The following is a 16,843-nucleotide window of genomic DNA, read 5'->3' on the forward strand; positions in this document are numbered from 1 at the left end:
TACCCTACACAGCACCACAACCACAGCTGCAATTGCCACAGGAGCCAACAAATGTTGCTGCTACTCCTTCAAAATCCTCTGAAACCTCAACAACACACATGAGCAAACACAATGCTGCCATGTATCCCCCAGCACCACAATAGGACCTTTCTCTTGCACCCATTGTGATTTCACCTATGTCACCTCAGACACCTATTTCACCACCTCTAAACAACCAACACACACCACCTTCACCACCCCACACCAACTATCCGCCATGCTCCTCAATGTTCAGTCCTTTGTGAAACACTGCACCAAAATCTGGGTCCTCCTCAACAGCAACACACTAACCTTCTCTTCCTGACTGAAAAATGGCTCACCGCAGCCTCCAACCTGGAAATCACCACAACCCATCCCATCTGCCTACCAAATCATACACCAGGACTGAACCCACAACCCAGGTAGAGGACTCCCATTCATCTATAAAAACACAATTGACTGCACCACCTCCATGGACCCGGACACCAACCTCATGGAACACCTCCACTTCAAAATATGAATGGACTACAAAGCCACCAGAAGGGAATCCTCACCTACTGGCCCCAGTCCACCAAGCGGATTTCTCCAACCACATTCCAGACTTTATCTCTCCTCTCTCCATCAGATCAACCAACTATAGCCTCCTCGGAGACCTCAATGTTCACATGGAAGACTCCACAGACACCCAGCTCCACAGCCCTTCTCTTGTGATTTGTTTTCACATAACATCTGAGATGACAGCCAACTTGAACTGTTAACTACCCCCAGACAATCAATTAGTCTATTGAGTCCATCCATCTACAAGTCACAGCTGTCTACCATCCCAAAGACTTTGGCATAGATGGACTTGTAGAAACATGACCCAAAACAATAGCTGAAGCCAATCTCGGTCAGTCCATGACAACTACATAACAATCCAAACCACCCACAAAAACTAAAATTACTACAAGTTTGGACAATAAGTTCATTATTATCCAAGACACAAAGCTCATCAGTGAACTACTCAGCATTCCATTAAAAAGTTGTAAAGGTATGCTGAATTCCTCCAATTTCTAAACCATAATGATCATCAATTGTCAATTGTGATTGAACACTCATCTCCTAAACTCACTACTCATGTGGAGGGTATCATTCCTTCAAACATATCATATCAGCTGTCAAGAAGACACTACATTCCAGCATTGAAACAGTAAAATGTTCTCTATGGGCTTGAACCATGCTATCACAATTGAGGATAGGGTACATCCTCCACAACAAATCTCAGTTGGTCCCTGATGCAGTAGATATTGTATGATCACCCAGCTCCATTTTCTAAATAAAATTATTTAAACAGAAGTTGCTTTCCAGATAGAATTCCACACAGCTGCCTCCTTCTGTACCAATGTGTCTCATATTAAAGATGTAAGATTGATGCTTCAGTCATTCAGGCCATCAAGGACATCCTTCAGATCCCCGGCAAAGACGTTTTGTACCTTCTCATCATCCTGACACTTGACACAATAAATCACTGCATGTTTCTTCAATATAATCAGTGATAAGAACATCAAGCACCTAATACACTCTGTCCGCCATTGGTTCAACAATACAGACCCTGCTAAATGCACAAGTGTGACATACTCAGCCTAATTGATTTAAATATTAATGTGTCTATTTTGGTAGTCCCGATCAGTAAGCAATAAATCACTGTCCATCAGTACACCAAACGTATGCAATTATTTCACAAGATAACTGCACCATCCAATCTGCTGTGACTTCATACAGTCGCAGTTTGACAGTAGTTTGTGTAATTAACATACCTCATACTCACAAGGTTCACTCCATCCTTCTTTGCAAAGTTGACTCTCACCCTGTGGTAAAAACTCCTTGGTATCAAAAGTTTTCTCCCCTGAGCTCCCCATCACATCACTGAGCAGTTAAATCAGTTAAAATATCTCTTTCAAGACACAGATTGAGCCAGGAAAGCCCATTATCCTATGAATCCAGCAAGTCTCTTCTGCAAAATCAATTCATTCAATGCCTTCTAACTTGCAAAGTTCAACACAAATCCTGTTTCTTGACACATTAATTACAGGAATTGTTTCTTCACAGACCCATGTCATGGCAACTCTATTAGAACTAGCAGAGCATGCTCACTCATGACTTGCAAGGTACACTATGACATTTATCCACCTTATTCTGACACTAAAGTAACTCTACTTTTCACCTTCCCTGCAAGAATGCATATAAATGTGTTGTGAATAATGTGCTCAACAGTTATCATGAAAACGCCAGATTACTTTACTATTAATGTGGTGATCTCTTAAGGGTGTTGCATAACCTGAAGTGTAACTCAGACACAACTGAAAAGTAGAAAAAGCCACAGACATCCTTAAGCAGGCATTTTGCATTCTTGCAGCTACGTTATGGCAAGATCACCCTTTATCCTTAAAAGGACTTCCTACCTGATTCCTCACATTCAGAAAGAGCTAGAACCCATCTTGTTCTGATAACGCCTCACATCAATCTCTGACAGCATCACTCTCCAAACTCTGGCTAGCCTTAAATCCCTATCTCTGGTTCAGACTCTGACTCAGCCTAGCCTCCCCCATGAAACAATCCCTCACCATTACCCTTTTGTGCCCCCCCCAATATAATCTTTCCAAACCTTTGGCTCAACTGTTTGCTTCACTTAAGAAGTGTTCATGCAGTAGATATTTAGGTTTTCTACTTTATCCCAAAAAGTGTTTACATCACATCCCACCTAACATGTGCATGTTTAACAAATGTACCCTTCCTCTACCGTAATATGATTTGTGCATAAAATAAAACAATAACACCATCCACTGATTCCTGATGCTGGGTACACACAATAAAACACCATAAAATGAAAACAATGTATATGATTCACTTTGAAAAGCACAGTACTCATGTCACAATGACATCCATCAACCTTATAAAGACTGTCTATTATAGATATTTTCCAATGTATCCCCCCAAGATTCCTATTGGTTATTCACCACAACCAAGAATGTGCTAATATTTTATAAACAAATATGGATGTTGATATATAGTGTTTTGAAGCTTCCTAGGGCATTGAATATTTTAGCAAATTTTCATGGCTCAAGTAGAACTAGTAGACCTGGAAGCCACAATTCCTATTAGTGCCTAGTTTTGTATGTGAGAATGATACCTTCGCTTCAAGGATGATGAACACTTTTTCAGAGACGATCCTGACACCCTCCCATCAGATATATTTTTGCAGAAAGTAACAAGTTTCTGTCATATGCCTAAGCTTCATTTATTTTTATTGCCAGAAAACGTATATGTAATGTCCTGATTTTCTGTGTACTTTATCTCCATGATCTTATTGACCATTGTCTAGAGAGAGGCATGGTCTGTTTCATTGACGGTTGTCTCAGATCATTGGTGTGCTGCCTGTTGTTTGGCATTAAGTGGAAGTTGAACTTTAGGCTTCATGATCTTTGTGTTTTGTTTTTAACAGTGTATTCTCTTATTGAGTGGACAAGAAAGAAACTTATGTTGTAACTGTATGCACAGGGATATTACCTTGTTTTACTACTTATTATTTTTCTACTTCATATTTGAAACACATGCACATATTGAAGTATGTGTGTAACTGGCCATGTTGGTTTCAGTGTATTACTAGAAAGAAAAAGTATGGTAAAAAACTCACATTCATCCTATTAGATTAAGTAAGTCACCATACGTAGTTAATTTTGTAAGTGGTCAATTTGAGTGCACCATTGGCGACAAATTCTTTAAAAGCCCCTGGCGTATGGAACTAGTATTTTATTATCAAAATATTGTCCGACAGAATAGTGTACCATAAATACCATTTATGAAAATATCACCATATTTGCACTAATAAATAAACTATACACCCAATGAATCATTATGTTTTTAAACAATAGAAAAGGTTGAAAAGCCAGTAATACACTGCCAACCACAGGACGTCGCATTGCAAAAGTTAGTAAATATTGATCTGAGGGCCCAATGTATCCAAAGGTTTTCCTCATTCTGTGCCTATAGGAAGGTAAGTTGATGCATAACAGCCTACCCCTTTCTACTACTGCTGTCAGTATCTAGAATGCTTTGAACAAACTTTGAAAAATTGGAAAGGCTGCTGGTTGAAGACCTCATTTGTCTCACAATTGGATGAGAAGACTCAATTTTAAATTTCCAAGGAAAAAGCTCATAATACCAAACTTCTGCTACAGTTGAAGAGGGAAGTCCAAAATTATGTTAATACTAAATGGTAGTAGAAAACATCAACTTATGGTGGCATTTTTAACATAATGTTTTTACAGTTTATCACTTAAGTCTGTGATGCTAAGACTTTGCACACATTTTCCTCATCAAATGATGAATTGTGAATCTACCTCAAATTGCATACCAGATTCTTATAAATGCCCAGTTGTTAAAAACCTGGGGAGCATGTGCTGTGTAGATATAGTAAACAACAATCTCAAGAACAATTGTGTGTGTCATTTACAAATGGGAACGTTTAAGACAGTAACACTCTACTGGATAGATGGACAACTATCCCCTAAAGAAACTGCACCATTGAGATCACTCTCTGATGCCCATAATATGGTAGAGAAATTGATGCTTCTATACATTAAATATTTCTGTACCTGAGGAGTAAATGCCAACATCCTTAAGACATGCCATTCATTAATTTCCGCATTCTACCCCCTCAAAAGCATGCAGTTGTAGTCACAATCATTTCTAGTCCCTTCTCTCACTGGAAAATGGAGATGGTAAACCACTGGAATGATTACAGGCCCACTTGTAAAGGAGCCCTTAGCTTAGCTGTGGTAGGAGTAAGACATGTTATTTAACATGCAGGAAAACTGCTATATTAAGTGCTCAGTAATTACATTATTACTGCTGGGATGAGGATAACTGTTGTAGATAAGTACTTACATTAGCACTGCAGTCTACTGATAGTGATGATTGACCTTTTCCTGCTATCTCCTTTCACTAGTGCATGCAGTGCACTTACACTTGTATTGAGTCTTGCATCTGCCATCCGACCTGGTGTAAGTGTGTGTGTGTAAATATCAATCACTGTTTTTTCAATAGGGGACTCACTGCCCTTGAGAGGGTCCTCAAATGTGTGGTACATATTTGTTGCCAAAATGCACAGATCATATAGCAAACATGCATTTATGGGTTTGCAACTCTGATGCAGGTTCATAGGTGTGCCTTGTCCAAATATATATTCAGTTTTTCAAAGTATGCATGGTACTAATTAGCACAACGGCATGTTTACAAATACATTCAATGAATTGTACAAACAGCAATGATAACATCAGTATTAAATATTTAAACATTCCTTTAATCAATTAAACCTGTTGTCTTTGACCAGTAGCTATGTGATAAACCTTAAATAAATGTGTTTATTAGTAAAGAGAAAGTTCTTTCCTAAAATATGCACAAAGAAACAGATGATAACCATAAAGTATTACATGGTTCAAGGTAGGTAACAGTGTGAGACAAATGTTGGTTTGATTGCTTTAAGATTCAATTTGGATGTTGCTGTAAGGGGATCCCTATTGGGGAACTAAAGTCTCTAATAATTTATCTTTTCTGGAGACCAGGATGTTGGACGTTTGGAGTGAGTAGAAATTAATCAGGAACTGCAAATCATAATTTGTCATTTCAAAAGATCACTGCATTTCACAGGAGTCAGTAATGATATTTTGATATATTTTTCAAAGCTTTATTAAAAGTCTTTCAGCCATTACATTCCTTATCAACAAATCATTAGGTTTTCAATATAAAAATTAATACAAATGCACAGCAAAACTTGAAAGTCTCATATGTTTAGCTCCATACTAAGCTAAGGAGAGTGGGGAAAATTATCAACAGAACTCATAAAGAGCTTTAAATTCCAGAGGGGAAAGCATAAAGTCTGTAGCAAAGCTTCTCAAAAAGAGAAGTTTACGTTTAAGAAACTCAGTAGAGTCTTAAAGCAGCATACATTAAAGTAGAAAATCAACAATATCTCCCAGAATTAATCTGAGATGCATCAACAAAGAGTCTGAATCAGAATGTATCTCAATTAAGTGGCTCACAAGCAGGTCTAGGAAGAAGAGCTTTTCCTCTAGTCTGAGAAAACACATTTATACAAAAATAATTATCAGTAGAATGCAACAGTTTGTGTCATCGTCTGGACAAATAAGAAACTGTTGACTTCCTGGGAACAAGACAGCTTCCATTGATTCAGCTAGCATAACAAAGAACATCGTAAACATAAGATACAACTTTCCGGCAATTCGTAACCTGACTATCAATCCAACTCTCTTTCCCATTGCTTCTTTTTATCAGACAAAACAAGCCAAGGTAAGTACAGCACATTACTCTATGAAATCACTTCCATTCTCATACGTTTCTGTTGACAACACCTATTCATAAAGAAACAATTGTTGGAGATTAAACTAAAATTTCAATGCATTTTTTATATTTTACGTAGGTCACGTAGTCAAGCAAATTAAAGCACAACACATCCTCTATTCATTCTGTTGTTTTAAAAGGCACTTGCCCATGATGAGATATACACTTCTGACCATGACACAGTTCAGAGCAAAACAAAGAAGAAAGGAAAGAAAGAGAAAAGTGCATTTGTCAGTGTCTTAAGCTAAATAAAAGTCTCTATGAAAACTCAATGTGCAAAGCCTCGTTTAAAGCAGGGTTTGGTGGAGGCCTACACCACATTTCATGCAGGTTAATTATGTTACGTTTTAATTAGTGAAAACGCTTCTGCATAGCCATTCCAATGGCTGAATGTTTGCCGACTGAAGATCAAAAGTTCATCCAAATGTTTGCTTTGATGCTGTTGAAACATGTTTAGGTAGCTTTCTTTTTATCATATGAAGACAAACTAAGGCTACAGAAGCCTTCAATGAGTGCATTCCTCTTACATATATTTCCTCATCCAGTAAAGACTGTATACAAAACTTGAAATCAGTTACAACTTTAAATAATATTGCACTATATTTTACTGTGATGCTTATGCAGTCAAACTAAAGTCCAGAAGTGCTCACCCATGTTATCTTGAAAACAATATTTAACTGACAAGGCTAAAATGTGTACTTTTTCAGGGATGCTGTGGTGTCTGTAGGCAAGCAACAGTATATGCTAAATAACTGTAACACGAACGTCCTTTGTAGCATACTTTTATTCCAGGTTTGTACCTGAGTAAAGGAAAACACACAAATGGGCAGAAGACCTGCTTGTGTGGTTGACTAGGAAGTCAACTGGAAATTCTGGCTTGTTCTGAATTCATAGAGTCAATCAGGGAGAGGATATGGCATTACAGCCAAAGCTGACGACTTTCGAACTAGAGAACCAGGCTCGAGTCGTAGCGTCTTCTCAACATTCTCTGATTCTGGGTATATCACTTATTCTACATGTGCCTTAAAATAAAACCTCCATTTAATGTAACTGGTGCTCATGTAAATCACTCCAGTGCCTTCCATTCGAGATTGCTATAAATGAAAATGGAGAAAAATACTCAAAAAATGACCATTCTTTTTAACCTCCCACTGACAAGTCATGATGGCACTTCTGGGGAATATGGAAGACCTTTTGTCACCCCTGTGCTTATAGCTTTAGAAATCTTAGACTCCTACGGCTTTCCTTCGGGCACGCAAAGCAGAACACTTTGCATATAACAACTGGTGTGCTCTATTGCACTTTAGGTGACGCCGATCAATCCCATGATTTCTTTGCTTCATGTTAAAACTGTATAATTCCTGAGTCTGCATAGTTTATATGTATACATGGAAACCCAAAGTGATTCTGTTAAACATGTTGTAATGTAACTTAAATCCTGGGATTTAAACAAGGGAGAGATTATGTGTGCGGCTGTGACCTTCAGGCAACCATAATCTCTAGACGTTTTGTGACCTTAAGCAGAGAAGGTGTAAGAATGTGTATTTGTCAGGTTTTAGTAATGAGTGTTTGTACTGGAGTGAGGATTGTTTGCTATGAAGGGTGTGTTAAAGTGAGTAGGCGTTTGTGCAAATGTGTGCTTGCAGCAACATGCGGCATGGAAGTTTTAAGATACCTTACTTTCACAGTGATGTGATTTTCAGTTTAGATTTTGCAGTAATTGTGACCGTAGCTGTGTGTTTTGTGTTTTGTGACAGTCATGTGCTTTCATATTGCTTGGGAAGTGTTTTAGGTCTATGTTGATTTCTATGCTGATTTTGGGTGGAAAGTATTTAAGACGTGTTTATATGTGCATATGGGTTCCCGTGTGTATGTGAGTGTATAAGCTAATCAGAGGACTTTCTCTTGTGACACAGGTGCAGTGGTATCAATGAATCAATCAATAATTTGTCAAGCGTGCTACTCACTTGATAGGGTCTTGAGGCGCTGGGGGTGAGGAGGGTGCTACTGCTCGAAGAGCCATGTTTTGAAATGCTTTCTGTAGGTTAGGAGGTCCTGGGTCTTGCGTAGAGTGGTGAGGAGGGAGTTCCAGGTTTTGGCGGCGAGGTGGGAGAAGGATCTGACGCCAGATGTGGTGTGTTGGATGTGAGGGACTGTTGCGAGAGCGAGGTTGGCGGAGTGGAGTTGGCAGGTCGGGATGTGGAAGTTGAGTCGTTCGTTGAGGTAGGCCGGTCCAGTATGATGGCATGAAGCTTGAAGAAGTGTGATATATATTTATGTATATATCTATATATATATATATATATCTATATATATATATTTATATGTATAATCCAGAGCAGATGAAGCAATATCCACCAAAACGACTGCACTGATCCCTCGGCCATCTCATACGGACAAAAGGAATGTTCGTAAGTAAAGTTTCACCAATTTTATTCCATTAAATTATTACACAGTTTCCTGCACAGATTATCACAATGTCAACGCGTTTTGGCAAATGCCTCCTACAGGACATATATATATATGTATATGTATATAAATGTCTGTGTGTGTGTCTCTATACTCTCAAACCCAATTTTACAAAATATTGCATTCTGATTGGTCCAGGTAGCTGTTGTCCCTTGGGCCAATTCAGTCCCATGGGAGTCAGATTCTCGCAGGAGTGAGCTCTCTGATTAGCTACCTGCAAAATGAGGAAACATGTTGCAGGCAGCCATTACAGGACTTGGGGACTTGGGGCTACATGTACGTAGCATTTTGCACATCGCAAACAACTAATCGGGCCGTTTGTGACATGCAAAAATGCACTTTGGTATGTTGAAACCCATTTTTGCGATTCAGTTAACTATTTACCAAATCGCAAAAAGGGATTGCGAGTTGCAATTAGGACGGGGTATTCCCTTCCTAATTGCGAGTCGCAGTCCCATGTAAGATTGCTTTGTGACCGCGAATGCGGTCGCAAAACAATCACAGTTAGCACTAGGGTCACACTGGTTCAAACCCATTCGCAAACGGGAAGGGTCCCCATGAGACCCCTTCCCCTTAGTGAATGGCAGTGAAAACATTGTATCAGAGCATGTAGCACTGCCTGCTCTGAAAAAATGAAACAAAAACATTTCAGTTTTTTTTTTTAAATGCATCTCTATTTCCTTTAAGGAAAACGGGCTGCATTTAAAAAAAAAAAAAAACTGCTTTATGTAAAAGCAGTCACAGACATGGTTGTCTGCTGTCTCCAGCAGCCCTCCATCTCTATGAGGGCGCCATTCCGAAGGGGGTCGCAAATTGCGACATACCTCAAGAATATTCATAAGGTAGGGCATTTACGATTCCCTTGCGAATCGCAAACAGTGTCATTAACACTGTTCAACATAAGGTTTGGCGACTCGCAAATTGCGAGTCACTCTGACTTGCAATTTGCGACTTGCAAACCAATTCTTTCGTACATGTAGCCCTTGGTCCCCTGTCCTGAGTTTAAAAGGACAGATAGATAGATAGATAGATAGATAGATAGATAGATAGATAGATAGATAGATAGATAGATAGATAGATAGATAGACCCTGCCCCTCTAATCCTTGTGAGGGACTCCCGCAGGATTGTAACTTAAAAAAAAAGAAACTTCCACTGGCATTTTTTAATAAATATGGGGAGGAGGGTGTGAGTAGAACCCCCCCGCCCAAAGCCAGGCAGGGCACCAGGAACCCCATCCCCTGGGAATAAAGGTAAGAGGGGGGGGCATGGAAGTCCCTCCATGAGCCACTTTTTCGCCTAAAGGCCCCAGCCACCAGGGCAAAATATAAATAAAAGGGGATTGGGGCACGGGCCCCAGGGCCAAATGCACTAAGACGGGGAGGAACTGGGACTGTGTATCCCCTTCCTGTGATTTTATGTGCATCAGCGACCCCAGCTCGGGGAGCATGATACAATGCAGTGTCTAGGGAAACCTACCCCGAAGACACTGTGGTCCCCTGCCGAGGAGGGTGGGGGCCCACCTTACCCACACTCTCCCAGGCAACATTTAAAATTATATCATCGATAACAAGAGTGTGCATGACGGCAATGTGAGTTAGAGTTACCTTAGTGCACGAATTATAGTTAATAGGGATAACTATGGTGAATTTCATATTTTTTTTAACTTTAAAACGTTACACTGTCATTGAAATTTTCACGTAACTATATCATAACCTTTTTAACCTTTCTTCAGTGAATATATTTTTTAGAACACATCAGTGAGTACAAACAATTTATTTCCTGCAGAGGAAACAAGAAACATACTGTTTGTGTGTTTTCTACACTCGATGTGATTGGATGGGGAAGAGGCACGGACGTTTCTTTTTGTGTGTGTGGGTGTGTGTGGTGTGTGCGTGTTTTTACACAACTATATTAGCTGCTACTCTTTGAGACTGTGATTTGCCTACTTTAAAGCAAACGCTAATTTCGGAAGTTCAGATATTGTTAAATTAAGCTCTGTCTTTTTATGTACCATAGGAGGTGCTTGAGAAAATGCAGATGAGAGCTGTTCGGCTTTCACAGAGGAATGTGATCATGTTTAGTCTGCTCAAAAATAACCTTTATTAGTTTTACAATTGCTGTAAACATCGTAAACAATGTGAGGGGTGGAGAAGTGCCAAGCTAGTGCGCAGCAGCTAAGGACGGGAAACATGGAAGATGTTGGGAATTACAGTGAAGTTTCTGTTTTTACTTCGAAACAGAAACTTCTAAGGACGTATTGCCTAAGCAGCGTTACACTGACAGCATGTTGTGTTTGGCAACTTACTGTCGGTAAAGCCCTGTTTTGCGGTGGCCTCAGTTGTCATGGAACACTGAAGCACTGTTTGAGGATTGAAACACTACACCTTAAGCCCCGAGGTTTGCTGAAGCCTAACTGATGGAAGAGGATGGTTTCTGCCATTATTTTTTAAATTTCCAGTGTCACTGAAAGGTGCATTTTTGACTTCTGTTTTACGGAGAATTGGTCAAGAGGGTATTACTGATGTATAATTTAGCACGGTGGAAAAATTGGGGCAAAGCCTGCGTCCCGCAATAACGTGTTCAAATAAATTGGCTACAAATCCAGTGTTTTTACTAGCAATTCTGAATGGACAAGGAAGAAATGTTTAATGCCTTCCTGATGTGCCAAGCTAGTCTGACCCCCCACAGTGTTGTTGGAACTGTAGCCTCTTTACAAAGGTAAGGCATCGGGCCAGGTGTATGAAAATGCAATTTCACATTTCCTAAATAGCGACTCAATCAAAATCATTATTTAGAAAATGCTGAACGATATGAATGAATTTACCGATTTCCTGATAGTGATTCCTACAGAGTAGGGTTCACAGTTAAAAAATCCCATGACATTTGTTCTAATGGGCCGGTTTCGCATTTCCTAAATAGTGATTTGAGAAATGCAAAACCAATTATGACTATGTGCAATAGGCCCCCCGATGACGCACCCCAAAATAATGGTGCACATGTAGAGCACACATATGCCCTGGGGCATGTGTGTGCTCCACTGCACTTGAAATAAGCATCTTTTGCAGCTTTTTTAAATTGCATATGGTTACCATCGATTTGGAGTCAATGGTAATTGAATTTCCTAAATGCCCAATTTGCATTTAGAAAATGCTTTGTTCAAGTGCTTTGAAAATCGCAAATAGGAAATCCCTATTTGTGATTTACTATTTAGGGATCAGGGAATGCAGTTTCTACTGGGTGGAAATCTCATTTTGCGATTTCCTAAAGTGCTTTGTACATGTCAAAAGCCCATTTAGCATTTCTTAGCAGCCTGAAATAGCTATTCGGACTGTTAAGAAATGCTCAATGAACAGTGGGCCTGATTTACAAAGCTCTTTTATTTTTCTTAACAATCTAAATTGGTATTTCAGGGCATTAAGAAATGCAAAATGATATTTTCTGATGTACAAAGGCCTTTAGGAAATGGCAAATTTCAATATCTAAACTGTAAAAATCGCGATTGAGATCCTCAGAATGGGAGATCGCAAATAAGGATTACCTATTTGTGATGCCTTTTCTGATGTACAAAGTATTTTCTACATGCGATTTGGGTATTTAGGAAATGTAATTACCATTGACTTGAAGTCAATGACACCATGTGCAATTTTAAAAAAGCACCCCAAAGTGTTTATTTTTTATTTTTTTTATTGCAATAGAGCACACACATGCTCCTTGGGCATATGTTTGCACTACATGTGCACCACTATTTTTTGGATGCACCAAGGGGGGCTTTTTGCCCATTGCCATCTTTGGATTTGCATTTCCCAAAAAGCAATTTCCTAATAGGAAATAGCTTTTGGGAAATGCAAAACCGGAACATTGACATAAATGCAGTGGGATTCCTTATTTGCGATTTCCTAATAGCGAGTCCTACTTTGTAGGAATTGCTATAAGAATTCAGTATCTCTGTGCATAGAATTTTGCATTTCCTAAATAGCGATTTCTATGAAGTTGCTCTTTTGGAATTGCATTTTAGTTCATGTGACCCAGTGTGTTTTTGCAGCATAATTTCCCTAAATGTTGGTTTAAAGGCAGCAATAGTTCAAATAAGAATGTGTATTTATGTTCAGGTGATGATGAACATTAAAAAACAGTAGTAAGCAGTTGTGGCGTACGACTTTGAAAAGTGGTGGGGCGGAGACAAGGTGGGGGAGGAATAACATAAAAAGAAAATATAAATTAAAAAAAGAAAAACGTACCTGGACGTCCTCGCCGCTCTTCGACACTCTCCGCTGCTCTGCAGGCTCCCAGCCTGCTCGGCGGCCAATGACGACGCTGCTGAAAACAGCGTTATAACTGGATGGAGCGCCCTGGCTGAGCACTCCAACTCAGACTAGGAGCCTGGGCTGGCTCTTTTCAGCTCTGTAACACAGTGCCAAGTTGGAGAGAGCCTTTGTGCGCATGTGTGTTTGGCCAGCCTGAGACGGCCGGACGAACATACATGCACACTGAGGGGAGTGCTCTGTGCACTCCACTCACACCCGTCACCCCGATGGCCCCTCCCCCTTTAAAATAAAATGATAATAAACGTGGTTTGTGATCATTTTATTTATAAAGGTTTTGCAGCTCCTGCTGCTGGTGCGGATGGGGGGCAATGCTCCTCCGCCCTAACAGAGGAGTCTCTCCTAGTAGTAAGACAAGAAGTGTGCTGTGAAACAAGAGAGGATGTAAATTAAAGTGAACTGATATGAGTTAGGAAACCTGGTGGAATACAATGGGAAAATGCAAGTTTTCCAATCCATTAAAAGTCGTGTGTGTAGAGTAAATCTTCAGTCAGACTGGAAAAAAAGAAAATAACCGAGTACTAAAAGGATTATTAGGTCCTGAAGATAATGAATGTCGAATGAAATATTTAAAAAAAGGTATGCTGACAATAGTAGGATGAGTGAGGCGCATGAGGAGAGTTGTGGTGTGGGTAAATGTATTTTTATGGCAAAAAGAGGCAGCATTCAATTATGTAACTAAGATTTCTCCCCAGATTGCCACCAGAAAATTTAGTATATGAGTGACTATATGCTATCACACTGAATCAAATCACTTCTAGGTCCTCCCCAATGTTGCAGTGAAGCAAAGGAACAGGTGGTGTGAGAATTATGAAGGTTCGACGTTCAAAACTCCGTATAATTTGTTTTAAAACTATGAGTAGCTGTTCAAATCGGGAAAGAGTGAAATTGTATCGAGACTGTAGTCCAGAAGGACATCCTTTTGCCTGTAGTCCTCAGAAGAAAGTGTCTATTTGCTCTCCCCAATAAAAAGCCCTTCCACTTTCCTTAACAAGGATTCCTTATGTTCACTATCTCTTAAACACATATGAGTGGTGTATGATGTTTGTATGTGCATCAGTTAGTTCATGAGTGTACTCGAGGGCCATTTGCACCCTGTGTCTGTGCTAAACAAAATGCACAAATCCTTAGAGTTAGAGCTGATGTTCATCGCAGACACCCTAATCTGAATGCACAAGATTCTTCTTTGTTGCCCTCCATGAGAGATGTTCACCTGGTGGGTTGGGAGGTATCCAGCCCATTCCCTTTGTTCAATGTGCGTTTCCCTGCCCCAGGTAAAATGTACCCATTCTCTATTTGTATGTACTCATCTGTCTGGGCAACTGGAACCGATGCGGTCATCAATCTGGATCCAATTCACATAACACCTAGACCAGTCAGAACTCTTCTCACTTTGGATTCTGATCTCAGAAGCCCGGTAAATTCAACCACCAAGAGGCACTGATTGTTCCTCAAGGATTGGCGTAGCTCACATACCTTTCACAAACCCCCTGGTCAACAATGGCATCCCTCTTTTACCACCAAAAGAGGAGTAAGAACTGGACCCCTCCAGCCAGTGCTTCATTTGCGTTTGTTGTCATAATAGCAAAAATACCTACACAGCAGTGTAGCAAGAAAAGGTCCTGTGTTAGTGCCTGTATCCCTCATCCCTCAGTCACCAAAGGAGCATGGAGGCTGCTGGCCTTCACATTACTTGCATTATGAGACTCCTCGTGTCACCAGAACATCACTACCAGGAACCCAGTGAATACCAGATTCTCTGTGGACTCCTAGTTGCTTCGGTGGGAGTTTTTTGTGTTTTTCATTTGGGTTGGAACTTTTTATTCTGACCTAAAGTATTTTATGGGTTGGTGCCATTTATTCCCTCCTTTGGTACAAGAATGTCACCAAGGATCACATTTGAGTCAAGAGTCTGGTTATCGGTATCCCTTACCCACCTTTTAAACACTTTTAGAAGAGTTTTCCTCCTGCTAAGAACTAGAGCCTGAATGGCTTAAGGTTTGCTGAATCAGTCCAAATCAAGCGACATAGGATGACATTGTTCATAGGGACAAAGTTAACAGAAATCAGGCAGTTAGCACTAATAAGCTAAATAATGGTTGGGGGTTGTATCTTAGTCCTAATAGATGCTAATACCTTCCACTTTTACCGTATATCTACTTTCAGATTGAATTATTTAATTGCGCTTTTAAAATGTTCTTTTCACTTTGGGAAGTACTGACTGGATAGTAATATTATTAGGAGTATTATTACCGGTGTCATATCAGCAGCCGCTGTTTGTTGTGGTTGTGTTCTTTGTGCTATTTTTGGACGCGATGGTGCATTTCATACGAAACTATAGTACCAAATGCCGGCTTTACATTTCACAAAGTTACATCTATTTTTTCTGAAATTTTGTGTAACTACGCAAAAGCAAAATTCAGGAATTTCACACATCCCTACCCCACAACATGTTGCTGTAGTGAGAGCAGAAATCACAAGACTCACAACTAACCAACAGCAGCATGCCACACTGGGAGGAGTTAATAAGATGATTTCATAATGTATGAAAACGAACCATCTAAAACGTTAACCATCTCTAGAATTCCAATTCCCTGCCACACCTCTGACTGTGGGGCTATTGTATTCCTAATTGTGAATTACAGCTTCCAGTCGGTGTGCCCCAGGGATGTACAAAGTTTATCTTTCGCTGGTGACGTGTATTAACACTATGATTGCCTTTATTACACTGAAGTTGTTAAGTACTTTGTGACCCCATTTCACTGACCACACAAGGAGGTCTAAACACTTCAAAACACGAAGCTGGTGGACCGCCTTCTTCGAACAAGACTTCCCAACACTCCTTTTAAGGCAAAAAATACCTAAAGCAACAAGGAGAAAACTACTGTCAGATGCAAACAAAGAAGGCAAAGGAAAGACATCCAAAGAAACATATGGACAGATTTATCATTGTTTCGCACAGCAAAGCAAGCCACCTTGCCACAGTGCGCTGCCTTATAGGGAGAGGGAAGGAATGCGCCGTATTTAGCATGACGCCACATTCCTGTCCTTTCCTTGTGCTGGGGCACAATAGACTGCCTTGCGCCAACGCAGGCACCCTTGCTCCATGGTAGAAGGACACTTGTGCTGCTGGCAGGCTTGTTTTTGTGCAGGAAGTTCCTGCACAGAAACAATCCTCAGAGGCAGTTTCCTCTTTCTAAGTGTGCTCAGAAGAAAGAGGAAAAGGGAAACAGTGGGGAGAATTAAAGACATTTCTCCTCATTTCGCCTCCTTTGGGAAGGCACAGCATTTTGACACATTCCCAGGTTTGCCCGCAGTGTTGGTTAATCCTGGAAAGCACCAAAACCCATGGGCGGATGCGTGTGAACACCCATAGTACGCCTCCCTGGGGCATAGTAATGCAAGGCAGTGATTTGCACTGCCTTGCATTACTCCAGATTTATCAAGCCACTCAGGGCCATGCATGGTGGCCTTGCACGGCTGGATAAATCTGGCTTTGTTGTTGCATCTGCCTTGCAGGGGCGACACAACACAATGATAACAATGCCCCATAGTTTGCAGTAAATAGGAAGCCCCGCTAGGGGCCGTGGCACATTAAAACATTGAAAAGACAATAATATATACATAAAAGAAT

The sequence above is a fragment of the Pleurodeles waltl genome, chromosome 2_1 (genome assembly GCF_031143425.1).
Source record: "Pleurodeles waltl isolate 20211129_DDA chromosome 2_1, aPleWal1.hap1.20221129, whole genome shotgun sequence".
In the NCBI taxonomy this organism is placed as follows: domain Eukaryota; kingdom Metazoa; phylum Chordata; class Amphibia; order Caudata; family Salamandridae; genus Pleurodeles; species Pleurodeles waltl.